Source organism: Archocentrus centrarchus, chromosome 12 (assembly GCF_007364275.1).
Source record: "Archocentrus centrarchus isolate MPI-CPG fArcCen1 chromosome 12, fArcCen1, whole genome shotgun sequence".
In the NCBI taxonomy this organism is placed as follows: Eukaryota; Metazoa; Chordata; class Actinopteri; order Cichliformes; family Cichlidae; genus Archocentrus; species Archocentrus centrarchus.
In genome coordinates, this window is record NC_044357.1 from 17,350,420 (window position 1) to 17,368,757 (window position 18,338).

Sequence of the window (18,338 nt, forward strand, 5' to 3'; positions counted from 1 at the left end):
CCAGTGAGCTTATGCTTATGCAAGGTGTTGATTGTCCACAGTTCTCTAGAATCACTGCTTCTCCTAGAGAATTGGTCAGATTTTAGTGAATGATCACCAAATATGACTTCACCCAAACTGTGCTCCAGGTCAAGGTCAAGGTCATATCTGCTTTTTTAAAGCAGTAACCTGTGGATTGTAATGAATCATACGTAGGATGAGCTACTACGTTGCCTTCCGGTTTTTGTCTTCACTGATTCAAAAATAAATCAAGGCCTTGGGCAAGAAACTATTTGTCATTTCCTCCAAAGAGAAGGCAGACCTACCGTACACCTTCACCTTTCTAACTATATCATCTGAGTTCCAGTTGGCTGTTGTTTGTTTTCCATAGTCTGTTTTTGGTGCACTATTTGATATAACACACCAAATATTAAGGCTGTCGGAAATAACTCAAAATGCAGAATTTTTTTTTTCTTTAAATAACACAAAACATCATGATCAAATGACAATATATAGTTGTCACCAGTAGTTAAAAAGGGTGCATTTTTGAAAATGAGCTAAGAAATGTTTTTTTTTTTCTTTTTGTTAACTACCAGCTTATACAAAGAGCACAACCGAAAACTACCACAATAAAAAGATTCATCTCCTTGAAAACTCTTGGAATTGTCCCTGTGTTGTCACAGACATTTTGACCACTTTGAACAATTTCCTCAGTGCCCTTCATGAGGAAATTTATCGCCTAAACCTTTGAGCACCAAGACACATTTGGAGTATTATATCCATGCACCCAGATGAAGGTAATGCATTGGCCTATTATGAGCTGCTGCCGAGCAGTTTAACATTATCATTAAGCAGTCATTTCATGCTGCTACCTTTGCTGCAAAAGGGTACTTGACTATGTTGCATAGTGTGCTGATCTGGCTTTGGGGCTGGGTAAAATATACATATGTGGATAAGGTCTAGTCAACTGTGTGCAAACAGCCTTATTGTACATCTTGATTGTTGTTAAGAGATTTTGTAGGTTTTGTTGCAACACTGGCAAACTTTTAATGCTTTGAATCAACACACTGTTTGGATTCCTCCATCAGCTGACGCAGATATCATCCAAATGACTGTGGCTGTGGTGAATGGCTGAGGACAGTTAATCAATCCTGATCACCCTCTGCACCACTTACTGGATATGTAGCTGAACAATTTCTCTAGCATCTTTTTCAGCTTTACCACAATACTTTGAATCATATTTACATTTTGATTCATTAAGTTTTTTCTATTTTCTCTTTTATTGAATCCCTTCTTTACTGTAATTTTCAACCTTTCAAGCCATTTTGCACTGTGATATCATATTTATTTTATTGAGCCAAGTTGTTTTTCATGTTTTGGCTGCTGTAAAAACAGGAATTTCCCAACTTTATGGATAAATAAAGTATTTATTATCTTATCACATTTTATTTTATGACATACTGTGTGCATTACATAATTACTGCATAGAAACAGGAAAACTTTCCTTGACTCAGATTTATGAAAAAGAATTTGATAGTCACCCATTGTTTGCTGATCATGAGATTTGTCATATGCTTTTATCAGTAAAGTGAAGGGTATTTTTGAAAGAGAACATTCAGACTTTGACCCAGACTTGGCATTTGTGCTTGTGCCGTGTTTTTCTGCATACATAAACATCCTTAACTTTTAATCATGCCATTTAATACAGTACATGCACAATAGCAGCTGGGGAGAATGATGAACAGATAAGCCTGTATGGACAGCAATAACAAAATGTAGCAGCAGCAGCAATATGAAGATCAGGCACTGGGGTTTTTTTCCTTGCTAATCATTGAAATATAATGAACTTTTCAGAAGTTTTAGGCACTAAAAGTTAACGGAGGATGCCTTCTGTTAATGGTTTCTATTTGTCATACAAAGTGTGGTAAACAGAAAAAATCTTATCTGTCTTATTACCATTTTATTGCTGCCTTAACACGCTAAAGTCGCTCTGAGAATGGCAGGTGACTGCCAGGGGTCACAATCTTTGAAGCAACCCTTTCAAAGGCTACATGGCTGCAAGTTCTTTGCATAAGGTAATAATAATTTTGTTCGTGTTGCAATTTTCAACCACTCTTTTCCCTAGTGGGACTGTAGCATTTTGCACTTTGCACAGTTTTTAAGATCCTTGGCAGGCAGGTTTCTTCAAGCACCTTGGAGAATTTCTCTCAGTGTCTTCTTCATATAATCTGAGACTGAGTCAGTGAATAGGGCATCTGTGGGGACCAAACCATCTGTTGCAAGACTCCCTTTTTCTTTCTGTTGCTGGAGATCGCTGTCTGTTACTCTGGCTGTGCTGTATGTATTGGATCATTGTCAAGCTGTAGAATGAATTTAGGACCACGTGGATCACAAGTTATACACAGTACATTTTATATGTTGCAGTGCTTAACATGCAAATCTAGGTGTTTTTAGCTAAACTAGCACCAATCTAACATGGTAACTTGGAAAATATAAACTTGTTAGCATTAATATGCACATTAATATGAAGCACAAAGCAGACTACAGCCTCAAAGAGCTGCTAACATGGCCAAATCTGGCTAAATCTTGGTTCATAGTAGTTAAATAGTGTTGACAGCGGACAGTTAAGGGTAGGTTAAACTTCCAAATTTGTCTTTTTTACAGATTGGATCTTTAATGTAACTATAATATATAATAACACTAAAAATCCAAAAGGCTTTTTTCACACCAGGACATCTGTTGATGTTATGGCGTTGATTTAGTTGATGGCTGTGTTTGTGCTCTCAGCTCCTGCGAGTTTGGGAGAAAGATGGAGGAGGAGACCTGCTTGCGTCTGTTTAACTTTAACACAAGTACTTCACCGCTGCAGAGAAACAGTGTGTGTGAGTGTGCACTCGCACACACAAACACATGCACACGCATGACAAATTAATTCATACAAAATATATGCAAGCACAGGCAGTGAGACCTGGATGCGTCGAAAAACCTTCTGCGTGTGCATCATTCTGCCTTTGAATGGCCAATTAGTTCTGTTATTTTGCTGCGTCCGTGCATCTGTGTGCGTCTAGTTTGTGGAAAAGAAAAATGAAATATGTAAATATGTCAGTTCAAGGCATAGTGGTTTTAGCTGTAATGTGTGTTTTCCATGGATTTTTGCTTGCATTTTTTTCAAGACATTCTGTCTTTGTGTGTAGGAAACAGAAAGGAAAACAGTGTTAACTCCAATCTGATGTCCTCTCTTAAAATCTGTCTCCGACAGAAAACAGACTCAGACAATCAGATTACAGCCGACAGGATACTGGAAGCTGAATTTACTCAAGGAATCCTGTCAAATCCTTTTGTTTTTTTTTGTTTTTTTTCAATGAGCTGAAGGCCTTTAGGGGAACTCTGTTACAAGTGTCCTCTGCCCATTTTTTAATTTCTTTGCCCATGTCTGGTTGCACACTTGGCAAATGCTGGCTGGTCTGTAGGATTTGGATTCAATAAAAAGCAGAAGCAGAGATTCTAACATTGGTCTTACATTGGTGTTTTGTTTTGTTTTTTCAAGTATACAGTATATTATTTTCCTACTTTTCCTACTCACTTTCTTCACTAGTAATCTTTTAAAACATGACCACAGAACACAGATGAACAATTTGTGCCATTTTCAACCAGTATTGTGAAAGAAACTGTTTTTTTTTTTTTAAGATTTTTGGTAATTGTGACTTTGCCTTATCCAGTATTTTCTTCTATCAATAATACTTTAAATACTTTTTTTGAATAAGTCAATACAACAACTGCTTGTATTTGGAAACTTAGGTCATATTAGTCTCTGGAGCTTGAAAAAGGCGACTGGACTTCTTTTTGTTTCTTGAAGACGTTTCACCTCTCATCCGAAAGGCTTCTTCAGTTCTCAACCAAATGGTGGAGAGACCCAGGTATTTAAACCCCTGTGGGCGTAGTCCCATGGAGGTGGTTATGACCCTCTATTGATCATGTGCGTGAACACATGTGCCCAGGTGTGAAGAGGGCGTGGGTCATATTTAGTCAGTGGTTTCAGTTGAAACCAATTTAGGACTCCGCTCCATTGTTTCCTGTGGCCTATTGAGGTCACTGGAACAAAGGTGTGAATGGGGGTTGAGACGTCTGGGAAGGGAGCTCAGGACAGCACTGTAAGCGGGGGAAAGTTGGTGACGTAATCCACCTCCTCTGTTCAATGATGGTTGTTCACAGTGGACATAGATGGCTTCTTTCACTCCTCTTTCAAACCATCTGTTTTCCCTGTCCAAAATGTGAACATTGGCATCCTCAAAAGAGTGCCCTTTTTCCTTCAGATGCAGATGTACTGCTGAATCTTGTCCTGTCGAGGTGGCTCTTCTATGTTGTGCCATTCGTTTGTGAAGAGGCTGTTTGGTTTCACCAATGTAGAGGTCCGAGCACTCTTCACTGCACTGAACAGCATACACTACATCGCTGATCTTGTGTTTGGCGGGTTTGTCCTTGGGATGAACCAGTTTTTGTCTTAGGGTGTGACTTGGTTTGAAGTATACTGGGATGTCATGCTTGGAGAAAATTCTTCTGAGTTTCTCTGACAAGCCTGACACATATGGGATGACAATGTTTTTCTTCTTGTCCTTCCTATTCTCTGTAGTTTGTTTGGCCTTCATTCCTGTGCATCTTAGCTGATTTGATGAAGGCCCAGTCGGGGTAACCGCATGTTTTGAGGGCTTTCTTAATGTGTGTGTGTTCCTTATGCTTCCCTTCTGCCTTAGAGGGAACACTTTCCGCACGGTGTTGTAGGGTCCTGATCACCCCAAGTTTGTGTTCCAGAGGGTGGTGGGAGTCAAAGAGGAGATACTGGTCTGTGTGTGTGGGCTTCCGGTAAACTTCAATGTTGAGGCTTCCATCTTCCTCGATAAGCACTGCACAGTCCAGGAATGGTAACTTGTTATCTCTGGTGTCCTCCCTGGTAAAACGTATGTATTTATCCACTGAGTTAATGTGACGAGTGAAGGCTTCTACTTCTTGGGTTTTGATTTTGACCCAGGTGTCATCTACATATCTGTACCAGTGGCTAGGTGCCATCCCTTTGAAAGAACCAAGAGCTTTACTTTCCACTTCCTCCATGTAAAGGTTGGCTACAATGGGAGACACTGGGGAGCCCATGGCACATCCATGCTTCTGTCTGTAGAATCCATCATTGTATTTAAAATATGTTGTGGTAAGGCAGAGATCTAAAAGTGCACAAATCTGATCTGGGGTGAAGCTGGTTCTGTTCAGTAGGGAATCGTCTTCCTGTAGTCGTCTTCTGACGGTCTCCACTGCCTCAGTTGTGGGTATGCAAGTGAAAAGTGAAACCACATCAAAGGACACCATGGTTTCATCTGGATCCAGTACAAGATTCTGGACCTTGTTAGTAAAATCTGTAGAGTTTTCAATGTGGTGGGGTGTGATGCCAACAAGCGGTGATAAGATGGTGGCGAGGTGTTTGGAAATGTTTCTCCAAGCATGACATCCCAGTATACTTCAAACCAAGTCACACCCTAAGACAAAAACTGGTTCATCCCAAGGACAAACCCGCCAAACACAAGATCAGCGATGTAGTGTATGCTGTTCAGTGCAGTGAAGAGTGCTCGGACCTCTACATTGGTGAAACCAAACAGCCTCTTCACAAACGAATGGCACAACATAGAAGAGCCACCTCGACAGGACAAGATTCAGCAGTACATCTGCATCTGAAGGAAAAAGGGCACTCTTTTGAGGATGCCAATGTTCACATTTTGGACAGGGAAAACAGATGGTTTGAAAGAGGAGTGAAAGAAGCCATCTATGTCCACTGTGAACAACCATCATTGAACAGAGGAGGTGGATTACGTCACCAACTTTCCCCCGCTTACAGTGCTGTCCTGAGCTCCCTTCCCAGACGTCTCAACCCCCATTCACACCTTTGTTCCAGTGACCTCAATAGGCCACAGGAAACAATGGAGCGGAGTCCTAAATTGGTTTCAACTGAAACCACTGACTAAATATGACCCACGCCCTCTTCACACCTGGGCACATGTGTTCACGCACATGATCAATAGAGGGTCATAACCACCTCCATGGGACTACGCCCACAGGGGTTTAAATACCTGGGTCTCTCCACCATTTGGTTGAGAACTGAAGAAGCCTTTCGGATGAGAGGTGAAACGTCTTCAAGAAACAAAAAGAAGTCCAGTCGCCTTTTTCAAGCTCCAGAGACTACTATGACCTGGATGACTGAGAATCTACACAGACTTAGGTCATATTACACTATTCTTGGAGCAGTTTTCCTAACAAACATCCACTGTGGAAACACACAACTCCAACAGTGGACAGTAAACACTTGTTTGTGAGTCATAACAATACTTTTGGTTTCACACACTAGTAGACAAAATAGAGAAAAAAAAAAGATCTAGAAATCTGAAACAGGTTGAAGCTGTTGCGTTGTGCCATGCCTTGTGTCCCTGCTCCAGTGTGGTGCTTATAGTATTTTATACAGTATGTGTTTTTATACATACACAATATGGACAAAAGTATTGGGCCACAGTCCCACTGCCATAGCACCTAGCCATGCAGTCTGCCTTTACAAACATTTGTAAAAGAACGGGTCGTTCTAAAGAGCTCACTGAATCTGAGCCACCAAGCCAACAGCACAAAAACTGTGTGCTGAAAGTTTCATGGCTATAGGTGTAACATTAACATTGCCTGATACTTTTGTCTGTAATTGAAGTGTTTTTCTATATTTGTATTTGCTGCGTAATTATTTGTCCTGCACATCAGTTGTCGCAACCAGGTAACAATTAACTTAAATTGTCAGGTCTCTAAAAACTCAGTCAAGGAAATTATTATTATTATTATTGGTAGTAGTAGTGGTAGTAGTAATAAAATAAACTAATATGTGTATGTGCTAAAAAAAAAAAAAAAAAAGAAACATATTTGATTATTTTGTGAACAAAACCAGTTTATTGTCTGCTAGCTTTAATCTACCAACACGCTGATCCTCATCCTGTCATTAAACTGTTTTCCTACAGCCTAAAAGGGCTGCTGACATGGCTAACTCATTTTTCTTAGTATTTAAAGCTTTATGATAAGCATTTTTTTTTTTTTAGCAAAACCCACACTTTCTTCTTTTTCTTTTGTCTTTAGGGGTCGCCGCAGCGGATCATCTGCCTCCATCTCATTCTGTCCATAGCATCCTCTTGTGTCACACCAACCCTCTGCATATCCTCCATCACTACATCCATGAATCTTCTCTGTTCTTCTTCTCCATATTCAATTCAGTTCAATTTATATAGTGCCAAACCACAGCAGTCATCTCAAGGTGCTTTGAATTGTAAAGTAAAAACACGATAATTACAGAGAACATTCAACAGTCAAAATGATGATATTCAACATCCTTTGTCCAATATGTCCACTAACCCTCATCTGTACATGTCTAAATGAGTTCAAACCTTGCCTCTTCGACTTTCTCACCAAAATGCTCAGCCTGAGTTGTCCCTCTGATCTGCTCATTTCTAATCTCCCAATGAAAATCTTAACATCTTCAACTCTGCCTCCGGTCTTCTTGTCAGTACCAGTGTCTCTGAACCAAACATCATCGCAGGTCTCACTACCATCTTGTAAACTTTTCCTTTCACTCTTGCTACTGTCCTTCTGTCACAAATCACCCCTGACACTTGCCTTCACCCACTCCACCCTGCCCGCACTCTTAACCTTGTTCCAACAACTCTTTCCCATAGCTTCATGGTACAGCTAATCAACTTTTCCCACTCCATAAAACATTATTGAATGTGCCAGGAGATTAACCAAGAATCGTCGGATCTGTAGGCCAACACATTAGCTATTACACCACTAACTCTGTGGAATAGCCTAAATTTTATGTTGATACAACTATTCATTGATAGTCCTATGGGATTACCCATTTTGACATGGTGATCATAAACCTAGTACTGTGGCAATGACCAGATTCCAAAACAGAAACTTTAGTATGAGAAAAAACCTCATGAACACAATGATTTCATTCAACGTTGGGACTGGTAAATCTTCATGTTTGTTGTTGAATAATGATATGTTTTTCAAGTTGGATCTCACCTCTCGCCGATCTTCTGTCATTCGCTCAGCTCTGTCATCTTTACCTCCCTCAGAGCAGCTGTCATCAGTACTTAAAACAGTGTGGGCTGGATGTGTGAGCTTGAGCTTAAAAAATAAAAGCAAGAGAGTTAAACAGGAGTGAAAGGTGCAAGATGATGATGCACACTTTTAATGTGCTCAAGCCACGCTCCAGGCTGCACATTATCTGTAGATATTTTACTGGAAGAGAAGAAGAAGAAGAAGGAAAAAAAAGTGTGCATAATGAAGTACTGTATAGTTTTATATTTTGGGGAAGCCAGATTCTTGTTCCCCTAAGTGTTGAATGTCTGGTGAGAAAAATAACCAACAACACAGAATGTCAAACCATTCCCGTAACAAATAATCAGTTTTAGTGTGATGTAGTGATGATGTACTGTTGAATTCTGTTAATTCCGGTAAGTAGCAGTCAATGTTATCAGCTGTGTGATTGTTGTTGAGTCTAAGCAGGCTGATCTGCTATAGCAAAGCACTTCTGTTTAGCCATTAGAAAACAGCAGAATTTGAAATCTCTCTGGAATGGAATTCATCTGGGAGGAAAGCTAGATCACTCTTTGGGTCAAAGCCACACTAGCATGCTCTATTGATGTATGACTCTCTTATGTTGAGATAAGATGAAACTTTCAGTTCCATACTGGGAAATTAAGTCTATTCCCAAGGATTCAGAAAGAGGACAAATGAGGAATGAATGCAATATGCAATATAGAAATTGTACAATAATGAAACCAGGACCCAATGAAAATAATTGTTGGGGCATAATAGTTTTTTGTTTTTTTTCCCTACACAGGGTATATTTTGCGGTCAAGAGAAGTACCTCTCAGCCTGTCAAAACAGATGTATATCATCACTTGTGGGGCTTGTGTCAAGTCACCCACAGTGAGTATGTCTTAGAGATGTCATCATTACTGGCTCTGGTTGGACTTGAAGGCAGAAAGAAAAATGTAATCAAAAAGAAGCTGTGTTGTAAACTCTCACATGTAGCATTTGGAAGCACTCTCAGGCAGGGAAAGGCTGACACAAGGATGCATTTAAGTCCTGGACACACAGACCAAGAGGCTGATAGGCGGCCACCTGGCAACCACTGGTTGCTAGTGTCGCGAATTGGCTCAAAGTAGGTGACAAGGGAGTCCGCATCACAACATCACAAATGGGTTGATGCAAGGTTGAGTGTAAGAGCAGTTCAACTAGGCCAGCTTTTATTGCCTGGAAGGCTATCAGTAATCGTTAGGGAAGAATGTGTATTCCCAGACTGGTTGGTGAGTGGTTGGAAGAGGTTGCTTTCTGTTGCTAGATGAGACTGGTTGCAGAGAGATATATGGTGAGCAGGATTAAAATATACTGTTTTGTGCTGCTTTGTATTCTTTTATATATGCTGACATTCATCTGTAACTTGTTGCATTCTGCATGGATGTCTGCAACATTCTGCACCCCTTCCTGGCTGAAGAATTTTAAAATATTTTTACTTCTACTTAAAATATTATTACTTTAAATAAAATTATAGCTTTTTTCTGGGTTTAAACATTGCTGGAAATATGTTAAAATATGTTAAATATCTTCCATCTTGTGGGCAATGGATGATTTCATCCTCTAGGGCTGCATGAAATTCAATGTAGTCATGAATAATCTCTTGTCCACTCTCAGATGGTTTGTCCTTCATATCATTAGAAGACCATAGAGCATGGTAAGCATTATCAAAGTCAAAATGTGATCATGAAAGTGAAAAAAATTACTGGTTGTCCCTGTAATCCCTAGCTCTTTGTCCTTAGATATAAAACACTTTCTGTAGGTGCGTAACTGTAAGGATGAGAAGAAGGTCACTGGTGAAAATGAGCATGTTTTGACTAACCACAGACACTTAGTTTAGACAGGCAAGGCAGGAGAGTGTAAATACTCCAGGCTGTGATTTATTATGGGACTTGTATGATTTATTATTGTTTGATTGAAACCTCAGATCCTCCAGCAGCTCCTCTCTGCATCTCACTGGTCGCACTCTCTGTTCCTTACTCAGATTTCTTTCTTTTCTATTGTTCCTTTGCGTCGTTAAACATAATGTGAAATGTTGGACTGTTTTTCTATAATCACCTTTCTTCTATTCTCCAGGCCTAGCCTACTACCTGACATCTTTTTCTATTTTCCTTGACTTCTGTATTTATCTAAAGAAAAAAAAACTCAAATTGAGACTGAAGAAGGAGTAAAAAGTTAAAGAAATTACATGCAGTGCACTACTTTTGCGGTTCATGATAATGTTTTTTGCTAGAAAAGGAAGACAGTGGGGAAGTAAAACAAACTGGCTGTATCAAAAATAATTGACCAGTAACTAATACAGTACCAGTCAAAAGTTTGGACACACTCACCCATATTGTCAAACCTTTGACTGGTACTGTATAAAGAAACTTCATGTTTCACTTTGAGTGAGGTGCGTCAGTCACTGTCAGCTCAGTCTAGACTTTCTGAACTCATCTGTGACTCTTAAAGACACTCATTTAGCCCTTAGACCCACTATCCATCTCTGCCTCTGCTTTTGTGTGCTGTAAGTGTGACAAATTGGACAGTACTATAAAATGGACCCACATAGGCTAATCAGCTCTTTGAAATCTCATTTAAGCAGTCTATTTTCTGAGTGTGACAAAAGGCATGGTTTGCTTTTATTTGCTTCCTTTAAATACAATTTAGGACATTGAAAACCTTTCACTGCCTTCAGCTCCTTGTATTTAGTCAGTCTCCTAAACAAGAGCTGAACAAGTTTTATAGTAGCTCATGTTGCATTATCCTTATGACAGCTATAGTTAGACACTTATCAGTGTTCTGGTAAATATAGAATTAAGAGCTCAGATATTTCAATTTGTAGCTTTTTGTTTAGACAAGTAAAGAATTAGTATTACATTAGTTATGAAGAGTCAGAAAATCAACAGGCAAAAGGATGTGCAAGAATTTCCCATTTGCCCCATGAGCGATCTTTTGTCCTCCAAGCTCGGGTCCTCTACCAGAGGCCTGGGAGCATGATGGTCCTGCGCAGTATCTTAGCTGTTCCTAGGACTGCGCTCATCTGGACAGAGATCTCAGATGTTGTTCCTGGAATCTGCTGGAGCCACTCTCCCAGTTTGGGGGTCACTGCCCCAAGTGTTCTGATTACCACGGGGACCACTGTTACCTCCACCTTCCACATCCTCTCTAGCATTTTGCCATGAGTATTTCTTGATCTTCTTGTGTTCCTTCTTCTTAATGTTACTGTCATTTGGTACCGCTACAACGGCCTGCTTCCTCTGCTTGTCCACCAATACTATGTCTGGTTCATTAGCTATCATCAGTTTGTCCATCTGTATCTGGAAGTCCATTTTGACCTCAAGACTCAGGGTGCTGGATTTGGGGTGAAACCCTCCATGCATGGTAAGGAGCGTTCGTGTCTTGATGTCAGTGGCTTCTATCTCCTCCTTTGGCCAGCTTATTATCCCAGCAGGATATTATCCAGGGTATAACTGATATAAGAAATACTGGTGTCCTGATCCGAAACAGGAAATGCTTGTTCAAGGTTACTCCTGTCAACAGAGCTCCAAGTTCTGGCATCACCAGCATGATGTGTGTTTGCAGTAGTTACACAAAAGATGTGTCATTAGCTTAAACACAAAGTCTATAATTGTAACATTTTATGATAAGAATAATGCAAAAAAAAATAAATTGTAAAATGTTCAGTTGCTTTTTCCTTCCTCTGTCCGTGTTCAGTTTTATATCAGTACATTTGTGTCTCAGTGTTGCTGCCAGAAGTCTCTGGTCAGTCTCTAACTGCTGAGCTTGTTTTCGCTTCAGGTGAATCACATACTTTACATTTCTCAGTCTGCCCAAAAGAGTGAAAAATAATGGACTCGTGTCTGATACAGACAATGGGAAGGCTCAGTTTAAATCTGGCATCAACTCAGGCGGCGAGCGTGTGCTCTGCACAGAGCTGAAATTAAATTTGGAGTTGAGGTTCAGACATTCAAGGATTTTTTTTTTTTTTGCTCATTTCATGTTTCCATTGCTCTGATCATGTGTTTTTACTTTAGACTGTCTGCAGAGCAGTGAAGATGTAATTCAGCTCAGTTAAGTTAAATTGTTTTCTAGGAAACTATTTGTTCTGATGTCAGCTAGGCCTCTCACTACATGTCCAACAATATGACTTTGCTGCCCTTGTTCTAGAAACTAGTCCCCCCCACCCCCTAAGGTTGCTCCCCGGGCACTTTCTAGCTGCCCTCTGCTCCACATGTTTGTGTGTGCTACATACTGCATGTATGATGGTTTAAATGCAGAGACTGAATTTCACTGCATATATATATGAGACAAATAAAGTTCATAGTAGTAGTAGTAGTAGTAGTAAATGAAGCGGGTTTGCAACAAGGGTCAAACTGCTGGTTGTACTCCAGATGAGGAAGGCCAGATTAGACTCTGCCAAAAAACATCTTAAAAACGTTGAAGTGTGCAGCGCTATACTCTGCTCAGATTCAGCCAAATGCTGCAAAACTGATTACACAGAGCTTCAGAGTGCAAATGGATAATGACGCAAAGCAACTCAAGAGTTTCTCAGGGCAAATAAACAAAACAGTCACTTGATCTTAACCCAATAAATCATGCTTCTTAATTACTTAAGACAAACCTGAAAGCAGAAACACCCATAAACAGGCAGGAATTGAAAGTGGCTGCAGTAAAGGTCTGGGAGAGCATCTCAAGGGAGGAAGCAGGATTTGGTGATGTCCATGGGTTCTAGACATTTTTCCTCCAAAAAAACTATCCTTGTATTTAAAATAAAAACAGTCTTTATATTTAAAATCATGCTAGTTTGTCCACTTATTTCTGAGCCTCTAAAATTGGGTGTGTACCTAAGAAGAAGAATACCCGCATAGCTCTCTGCATAGAGATTTTGCGAATGTTGATATGCAGCACACCTGGTTTTCCCTAGCTAGCTGTAAAATGTCTAAAAATCACTGTATACAAATATAACCCATGGGGGAACTTTGATTTTATTTTAGTTAAAGCTTGTTAATGTCTTGAATGTGACCGTCACGTCAGGCTGGCAGTGACCTGAAAATAAGGTGACGCAGTCATGAACTGTAGCAGGATTGCAGCAGAGGCCGAACAAGGTCACTTCACAAATCTGATTAGCATTACAGCATTACTTCCTTCAGTACCTCAGTATCGGCACATGTTTACTGTGTAATTGATCTTCTGTAGTTTTTTTTTTTTTTTGCTTTGTTTATTCAGAGAAGCTTTACTGTGTATTTCTGCAAAAGCCTCCTTCTCACTGAGTCACACATATCCACGCAGCTCGGTTTAGTCTCAGGGCTTTGCTGTTTCCCTGCAAAGCTGCTCCACTCTGTGGCCGTGCTCTTTTCTTCCGCATCTACATTTCTGTGTGTTGGGATGAGCTTTTCAATAAACCACACAAGTTGTTTTAATTTAAAATGAGTTTTGCCCTTTTTTGTTTCCCATTAAATAGCCAGAAGATGAGAAACAGTTCATTTTTACTAACCTGTTAGTCATCAGATTGATTTGACTCCTGATAGATAATCAGATGACAGAATTAAGTCTGACCGCTCCTTGACTTGGAGAAACTTGGACCGATTTAGATCAGTCATCAGAAGTTGGTGGCAGGGCCTTTAAAGAGTCTGATGCGTTAAAGCAAGGCAGCAGCTTCCAAAGCTGCAATCATCCATCAGTGCTGATGTTTTTCTGCTATTGTCGGCCTTTAACTACTACAGACTGTGCCAAAAAATTCTATTTGGGCTCTTTTTCTTGGAAACCACGTCCATCCTTTATATACAGTGTATGATGCACACAGGCAGCTGTAGCTGGGAGCTATCTGCTAGACTTCACCTCGACTAATTCAAGTCACTGAACTGGACCCCTTAATCCCTGTGTGAGCCCAGCTTTTGCCAAAAGAGTCTATCTGTGCAGGCTTGTTTTAACATGCCAGTTACAGTGAACCATCAGCGTGGTTTTGTGGGTTTGATTGGCAGAAACATAGCTGCTCGTTCTTTTGTCTGAGGTGAACAATTTCCTCAGAGCTTCTTCCAACATTTCTGGTGCTGCCAAATAAAACTCTGGGTTCAGTGTAGATCTGTGTAGATCCCCCATTTTATTTTAACCATTTTTTTTTTTTATTAAATAATAACAACTCTGTCTTCTGGCCAGAGACAGATAACTGTATCAACTAGATTTCCAAAATCTCTCAGCTAGAAAAGCTCATTGTAATATTAGGACACAATTGTTGCTCAGACATGCACACACAGTTCAAGTTAGACCTTCAGGAAAGGTAAAGCATTTGTTTATTTTTGGCCTTTAACTACAAATTCTGTTGCAGAGTTTTGCAGTGATTTTCTTTCTTTGATGCTGCTGTGTTCTGTTTGTGTTAATATTGCTTACAAAAAAATTAATATAATAAAAAAATGGAAAATAAATCTGCTATAAAGTCAGTTGGCCACTTGAGTCTCTCTCCAGCAGGTATAAACTTTACTAGGCTGATGTTAAAATGCCCACATCCAGAGAACAATTAAACATTTTTACAGGCTCATAGAAAAAATGTTTTGGCCTCAATGGCCAAAACAATTGCCCCCCCCACCTTCATAACAACTGCATGTGAGTGAAGTCCTGTTGTGAGTACCAGCCATCTTAGCTTTTTGAAACCATAAGTCATGAGAGTGAGGTGGCTTTGACTCAGAATTTGTGGAACTTAACTTGAAACTAGCAATTAAGATCATATACTCTTCAGAAAAGTGTTTACAGAGCTCACGGAGCAAGGGAGCAAAGGGCTACGGTCAATTAGAACGAACGCATGCTTTAAGGCCTCAGTCACACAGCTTAGAGACCAGTAGGTGACCCCCAAATGTGTATTCTCCAACTCACTGGCAAGTGGTTGCAATGCAAACCAGAAAGGTAGAAAGTTCCCCTTAAAAGTAAAATTTGTGCTTTACTGCTGCAACCTGCAAATTTAAAAAGGCACACCTTTTATTTTGAAGGTGAGCCTTCTCCATTTCTGGTTTGCATCACACTCCCCTGTTTCACTACTGCTCAGCGAGTAGTTATCAAATGTTTGTAGACAAATTGGCATCTTCCATGCAAACTATGGGCGACTGAGGCATTCTTCCAGCAACCAAAGCACTCGCCAACACTTGCCAGCCAGTCAGGCTTTTATTTTTTTGTTGCTTTGAAAACTAGAGGAGGGTTTTAAATAAAACTAACATAAAGTGTCTGAAACATATAAAAAATTCACTTTCAAATCTAAAAAAAAAAAAAAACCCAAAGAAAACATGGGTCCCAGAAAACGATGTGAAGCACACTGCAGTATTCATGAGTAATTAGCTCTGAGTCACAAGGTTAAGTTATGTTTGGCAAGACTTCATCCAACTAAAACAAAAAGATAAAATGACTTTAAAAAAATGTAAATGCAACACAAACGTCAAAAATAGGAGCAGCACCTCGTTATCAGGTAGTCCGTCTTGGAGCAGGAAGTGAGTTGATTTAACATCAGTGGGAACTAATCAGGTCCAAAACTGAGTCAGATGAAATCATTTTCATACTTCTCTAACAAAACAAGCTCTGTTTTGGAGAAAGGAGTGGATTTGTCCTTTGTTTTCTTAAAGTCAGGGCTAGGTATATAAAGGGAGCCTGCACACACACACTGGGACAGCACTGAGGCAGATTGATATGGTGAAAATTAATATATGTTCACATAAGAAGAAATTCAAGCACAAGATTAAATATTTAAACTGATTTCATTGCACTGAGTTATGTAACCACATAAATTAAGATTTAACCAGTGGTTCTAAAAATATCCCCATGATAAATTAGGATATCATAGCACAGAGTACTGCACCGGAAAGGGAGCTCATATCTGAGTTTGTAAATTCAAAACTACCGACGTCCAGTTTCATAAAGTCAATAAAAATGACATGTTATGCATTTGTAATCAAGTCCGTGCTCATTATATTTTCTCTTGAGTGATGTCTCAGCTCAGTCTTCAGTCAGAATGGCCTCATATTCATCCATAGCAAACACTCAGAGGATTTTCCGTCCTAGAAAAGCAGCACAGATTGATGCTGCCGTTTGTGGTTTACTGGTTACTATTAAAGTTTGTTTTCAAAGGCACGCTCAGGCTGTTAGTTTAATTTTTATTCTTTTTTTATTGCAATCTGAATGTTTCCACGTTGTGATGAATTTTTATTTCCAGAGAGGCACAGGCTTCAGTTAACTGTGTGAAGTTTTTTTTTTTGTTGTTGTTGTTTGAGAAAATCATTCTGTCAGAGGGCCCTTGTCATTTTTCTCTCTTTAGTGTGACGGTCCACACATTATAACACTGAGCTAATTAGGCATAAATTCTAATCGTATATGTATGTACACTGCCTTTCTAATAGCTGATTCTCATTTGATCTGGCCACTGGAAGAAAAGTGTAGCCTTTCAATTTGGAATTGCTAGTGGCTTTTGTAAAGAAATTCTTAAATCTGGTTGGCCTTGATTTAGCCATAAGATATCTCATGTATTTACTACCAGGGCCCAAACAAATGTAGATCCTAAACTTCATGCATTAAAGGAAAAACAAATCACATCCACTGAGGTACCACTCTTTGCCTATGAAGTTTATTTTGACTGTAACATCAGCCATTGGTTTATGAACGCCTCAGCTTTATGGTTTGATTTTATGAAGCTTTTGCACTTCTGTATTTGCTTCATGGGGTGTATTTAATTTCTCTGATGAAAAATGTTCTTTTTCACATGACTGTATAGCCTATAGCACAGGGTTGTACTTCTGCTTCCAGTTTTAGTGTCTGAGTCTTTGTTTTGTTCAGAGGATCTCGTGTCGGTGCAGTTCAGGTCACGTCGGGTGCTTCTGAATTATAAAAAATCAAATCCAGTCAACCGTAAACAGTCACTGATTGAGGACACCAGCAGCAGAATTTGCATTCACCTTCAGTCATGCTTGGATTTTAGGTCGCTGTATGCTTTGACTCCCAGCTGATCTGTCTGTTGATCTGGAAACACTAAAGCTTTACTGGCCCAGATTCTGGGTAATCAGTTCAAACAGTCAATTAGTTAGTGAATTTTCTGGCGCTTTCTTAGTAGTGCCTTAGCCTGTACTTGTTGTTCTGTCTGTGTGTGTTTATGTTTGAGAATAGATGATGAAATGTGTGTATAAATATAAAAGAGGACAGAGGAATAAATATACTGAATTCTTTATTTGTTTTTTCAAATAAAATCTCTGAGCATTTATCAGTTTGTTGTGACTTTGTTTTCTGGCCTAAACACAGTGAATCTGAATGCTTTGGTTAATGCTAAAAGTTATGTCTGATCTGCCCAACTCATTAACACCTTTAAAAGGGCAACCATCCAGTCAGCCACTCGCTTGTAATGTTGAGACTGATATCCCCACTGCATCGCGCTAACCTGCTCCTCAGCGTTCCTGTGGGAAAACTTGTCTTTTTTCTCCATCGGCACTCTCTCTCTCACACACACAGAGTGAAATTTGATTATTTAATGTCCCCAAAAGATATTAGGACAAAATTAAAGGAACACAAACCTCTCTGTTATCTCGTCTTGATCTCTTTTAAGGTCACGTTACAGATCAGATGATGTTTTCATGCAAGCGACTCTGAGTCTGTTGTACAGGACGCTGATCTTGTCTTGTGGTTCAGAAGGAGATGAGGAATTACTGAAGCTGGAGTGAGAGGAAGTGGAAATATAGTGGAAACATGAGAAGCTACGTGGAGTATGAGTAGTGCGACTTACTGGAACATGCACACACAAAGCACACTGTAGGCGGCTGCTAATTGGATAAAGTTGCTCTCACAATATGTACAGTACATGTGAATCATTTCCTGGCATGAAATTGAACTATAAGTGAACCTGAACTTTTTTTTTTTGTGGCATGTAGTGCCACAAAATGCTCCTCAAACTGCATAGATATGATACTTCCAAAATTTCTCTGTGAAGTCTTCGATGTCACTGCCCCTTAATTGCTTTCAATGATTGACTGTTCTGTGTCCTCTGGCTGTGTCCCAGAATACTTGAAGACAGCCTGTGTGTACAGTCACTCAGAAATCTGGCCTCTATCCATCAGATTAGAGAAAACTGTCTACAACTTCTGGAAGCGTTACACTGGAACATCTTTGAAATGTTTCAGTCAAGCTTCACTCCATAAAGCCCATATTCATAGAGCCATAGCAACAATTATTTACCCTAAAATTTTTTGAAGGACCTAACTCGAGTA

General features: G+C 39.7%; 1 protein-coding gene across 1 annotated transcript in view; it reads left to right on the top strand.

The window, feature by feature from the left end:
- The window catches only part of LOC115789214 (5-hydroxytryptamine receptor 4), a 113,935-nt gene that overhangs the window by 86,975 nt on the left and 8,622 nt on the right, over positions 1 to 18,338 (top strand). The window lies entirely within an intron of this gene.